This window comes from Oratosquilla oratoria, chromosome 36, assembly GCF_046742065.1.
Source record: "Oratosquilla oratoria isolate Oo_2021 chromosome 36, ASM4674206v1, whole genome shotgun sequence".
Classification (NCBI taxonomy): Eukaryota; Metazoa; Arthropoda; class Malacostraca; order Stomatopoda; family Squillidae; genus Oratosquilla; species Oratosquilla oratoria.
Window position 1 is genome coordinate 5853271 of NC_134812.1, and position 5000 is coordinate 5858270.

A 5000-nucleotide genomic window follows, 5' to 3' on the forward strand; every position below is an offset into this window, starting at 1 on the left:
CAAATGGCCATCCGTTCTTTGTAGTCCTTTGTAACAGAAGCCAAAGTCTGACCATACCGATCCACGGACCAATATACTCCTCCCGTGACAAGAAATAGTTGATGAAGTCTATTCTCTACTCCAGGGTAATTGAGGTTCTTATGGTTCCAGCGATGCTAATCCAGTTGATGGCGGGAAAGGAGCAAATGCCACTCGTGAATGTCGAGGGGGTGACCACTATTCAGGTTCCGATACGATAATTTTCTATGGCGGCACACGACAGTTCTTATTGGCCGGGGCACAACAATACGAGAAAAACGTCCAGCGGTTGCAATGACCACAAAGGCGTACAATAATCATTCGATAATATTGTGTTTCCGGTTCATTGAAAGTCGTCGTAAAATGGGGTTGGTTAAAGAGGGCGGGCGGGAGGTAGAGTTAGGAATGAGTGCACGTGGTAGAAGAGGAGGAGGGGGAAAGGATGTTCGTGTTGTAAAACAAGCGACTCGGTAACTCACTTTTCAATCCCAGAATGTGACAATTTAGAATTAATATATTCAGCAAAAGCAGAAGTAGGCAAGGGAAAACAAACGAAAGTGATGACATAAAAAGAAGAAGAAAAAAATGAGGACATAAAGGGACAAGGGGAGAGGAAAAAGGAAGTGAAGAGGAAGACTGCGGCGGGACGAGGGAGGATGGGGAATGTAAGCGGAGGGGAAGTCAGGCAGCGGTGGCCATAGGTCCGTCCCGGAAAATTATTTTGGCTGTTTCTCTCACTCTAATGGCAGTAGGCTCAGTGGGCCGGGACGCAAGGGGACAGGCCGAGCCGCCCATGAAAGGGCAGAGAAAGTAAGTAATGGCAAGGATAATTGCCATCATCCATTGTGTACAGATCATCGTATGCAGATGGCGCTGAGTAGGTGGTAGAGAGGATGGAGGAGTTAGAAATTTGGGTGAAACGCTTTCGCTGAGGATTTTGTAGCCAGTGGTGATGATGGTTTAACTTCTGTCTGTCAGACTTTCAGTGAATAATGTAAAAGATGAGTATTCAACGTTAGCCCAGATGCTCGCTGGCCAAGCGGTTTAGAGCGTCGCTACTTGCGACGGAGGTCGAGGTGACGGGAGTTCGAACCCTAACGCCAGCGAGTTGGACCAAGGGCAATGTTCATTAAATTCCACGCTACAAAGTCCTGTGTAAGGGGCACCGTCCTAGCCTCCTAATAGGGGGAAGTTCGTGACGTTAAACAGTATCGCATAAAGGAGGAGTATAAGGTATGAATTCTTGTTCAGACGGAAGGAAACACGATTTCAAGGCAATACATTTGAGGATGTAATAGTTTTATATATTTATTCGTCCTGACGTTGGGGGATTTTATTAATCTCAAAGAACTCCCATTTCTCCCTTGGAAGATTCCATAAACTAACCAAGTTATACAATATAGGAGTAACGTCGTTCTATATCCCATTTCTACTCTAAGTTGCATTTATGTTTTGTCACGAATGTGTGTGTGTGTGTGTGTGTGTGTGTGTGTGTGTGTGTGTGTGTGTGTGTGTGTGTGTGTGTGTGTGTGTGTGTGTGTGTGTGCACGCGCGTGTATGCGTATGTGTTATGTGTGTGTCTATACATCCAAGCTTGTATCGACATACCTACATTTATACACGTAAACAAAGAAACACAATCGAACCATTATAAAACTACGGGTCACAATCATGTACCAGTACCGTAATTCTACATTTTTGCTTTAGGTTTCGTTCAGTAAAGGTCAATTCGATCGCTCTCCTTACAACCACGAATCTTTATTTGGTCAGCCCAGCTATAGAAGGCTTTGCTCTCTCTCTCTCTCTCTCTCTCTCTCTCTCTCTCTCTCTCTCTCTCTCTCTCTCTCTCTCTCTCTCTCTCTCTCTCTCTCTCTCTCTCTCTCTCTCTCTCTCTCTCTGTCTCTCTCGCTCTCTCTCTCTCTCTCTCTCTCTCTCTCTCTCTCTCTCTCTCTCTCTCTCTCTCTCTCTCTCTCTCTCTCTCTCTCTCTCTCTCTCTCTCTCTCTCTCTCTCTCTCTCTCTCTCTCTCTCTCTCTCTCTCTCTCTCTCTCTCTCTCTCTCTCTCCTTCTCTCTCTCTCTCTCTCTCTCTCTCTCTCTCTCTCTCTCTTCTTTCGCTCTTTCACTCTCTTTCTTTCGCTCTTTCACTCTCTTTCTTTCGCTGCTCTTTCACTCTCTCTCTTTCTTTCGCTCTCTCTCTCTCTGTCTTTCTTTCTCTTTCAATATCTCTTTCTCTCGCTCTTTCACTCTCTCTTTCTTTCGCTCTTTCACTCTCTTTTACTTTCACTTCTTTTACTCTCTTTTACTTTCACTTCTTTCACTCACTTTTACTTTCACTTCTTTTACTCTCTTTCACTCCTGCTTTCACTCTTGCTTTATCTTTCGTTCTCTCTCTCTCTCTCTCTCTCTCTCTCTCTCTCTCTCTCTCTCTCTCTCTCTCTCTCTCTCTCTCTCTCTCTCTACCCCCTCTCTCTCTCTCTCTTTGTCCCTCCCAAACGGGACACATACTAAAAATATTCGCACGTACGCAACAGCTGAGGAAATAATTAACATGACCTCGTTGTGTAAGTCTTCCCTGTACAATGCTTTATCTCACGACGATAAAAAGAATAAATGAATTATTGGAACGTGGATACTGAATGGCGAGAGCCATAGAGAGATAAGGCTTAAACAAGTGTTTAGGTGTTATCACGCTGTTGGAGCAGTCAATGAATCTGATATACTGGATGAAAATTAATTTCTTCAAGTATGTTAAATGATATTCTACCGTATGTAGTTTTTTGTTGAGAAAACGAAATAGTTTGCTACAGTGATTTTACGGCGGAAGAAGTGTTTGGGGCTGGCGGAAAAATAGCCCAGTGTGATAGGCCATTCATGCGTGTTGGGTTGTGACTGAGTGCGCTGAATGACCAATGAGATGAACATTGTTAGTGCGGGAGTCGAATATTTTTTTTTTTTTTTTTTTTTTTTTTTTTTTTTTTTTAAGAATCAATAGGACATTTGTTCCACCAGCCCAGAACTATATTGACATCCCAGACACGGCATCGTTGTCCGCATTTAGTTGGTAGAAAACGTCCTACCAGTCGCCAATCAATACTAATTTAATATATTGAACTTCATATGGCAACACCACAACTAACACAACACAGATCGAGACCAGGAGGGGTGAGAGGGTGAGTTAGGGTGATTAGCCGAGTAAGGGTGAGGTGGGGGATACAAGTGGGTGAGGGTAGGGGATACATGGGTGAGGGTGGGAGGAGAGTGTGATGGGTGAGGATTGGTGAGAGTGGAGAGAGAGTGTGATGGGTGAGGATGGGTGAGGATGGGTGAGGGTGGGGGATACGTGGGTGAGGGTGGGAGATATGTAGGTGAGGATAGGGGAGAATGTGATGGGTGAGGATGGGTGAGACTGGAGGGAGAGTGTGATGGGTGAGGATGAGTGAGGGTGGGGGATACGTGGGTGAGGGTGGGGGATACGTGGGTGAGGGTGGGGGAGAGTGTGATGGGCGAGGGTGGGCAAGAGTCTGATGGGTGAGGATGGGTGAGGGTAAGGGAGAGTGTGATAGGTGAGGATGGGTGAGGGTGGGGGAGAGTGTGATGGGTGAGGATGGGTGAGGGTGGGGGAGAATGTGATGGGTGAGGATGGGTGAGGGTGGGGGGAGAGTGTGATGGGTGAGGATGGGTGAGGGTGGGGAGAGAGTGTGATGGGTGAGGATGGGTTAGGGTGGGGAGAGAGTGTGATGGGTGAGGATGGGTTAGGGTGGGGGGAGAGTGTGTTATGGGTGAGGATAGGTGAGGGTGGGGGAGAGTGTGATGGGTGAGGATGGGGTGAGAGAGAGCAAAAAGGGTGAGGATGGGAAGGGAACGAGAGGGTGAGTGTTCAGTAAGGGTGAGATAAAGGGTGAAAAAGTGAGAATAAAGAGATGTATAAAAGGGTGATGATGGGTTATGGGTGACAGGGTGAAAGGGTGAACGTAGGGGAGGGATGGGGTGAGTGTGAGGGTGAAGTTGATTGGATGAAGGGTGAGAGAGAAAGGGTGAGGAGGAGGTTAATAGGGTGAGGGTGATAGAGACAGAAAACTTTGATGGGATAAGGGTGAGTGAGAGGGTGAGAGGGTGAGTGAGGAGGGTGAGTAGGTGGAGTGGGGGAGGGGGAGAGGGAGGGTGGGAAGTGAGGTACAAAAACACACAAGATTATAGAAAGTAAGAAGTAAGGAGTAAGGGGTAAGGAGGAGGGAAGATGAAAAGAGTGAGGAAGGAGGAGGAAGAAGTAGGAGGGAGGAAGGAGGAGGGAGGAAGGAAGAGAAAGGAAGGAGGGGGAGAGGAAAGAGAAGGAGGGAGGGAGGAAGAAAGTGGGAGGAAGGAGGAGGGAGGAAGGAAGAGGAAGGAAGAGAAAGGAAGGAGGAAGGAAGAGGAAAGAGAAGGAAGAGGGAGGAAGGAGGAGGGAGGAAGGAGGAGGAAGGAAGTAAGAGGGAGGAAGGAAGAGCGAGGCAGAAGAAGGGAAGAGTAAAGGGTAGGAGGGCGGGAGGGAGGAAGAGGGAGGAAGGAGGAGGGAAGGAAGGAGGGAGGAAGGAAGATAGAGGAAGGAGGAGGGAAGAAGAAAGTGAAGGAGGGAGGGAGGAAGTAGAAGGGGGGAAGGAGAAAGGAAGAGGGAAGAAAGAAGAGGAAGGCGGGAGCAGATAGGGGGTCAGATCAACAATATTATTATTATAAGAACAATCGTTAAAGCAAACAAAAATCAAAGGGAGGTAGAAACAGAGGGGAACAGGAGGAGGAGGAGGAGGAGGAGGAGGAGGAGGAGGAGGAGGTGGAGGAGGAGGAGGAGGAGGAGGTGGAGGAGGAGGAGGAGGAGGAGGAGGAGGAGGAGGGAAAGAGGAGGAGGAGAAGGAGGGTAGGAGGAGGAACAGAAGGGGGAGGAGGAGGAAGAGATGATAAAGGAGGTGAGGGAGGAGGAAGAGAAGAAGGAGAAGAAGGAGGAAGACAAAT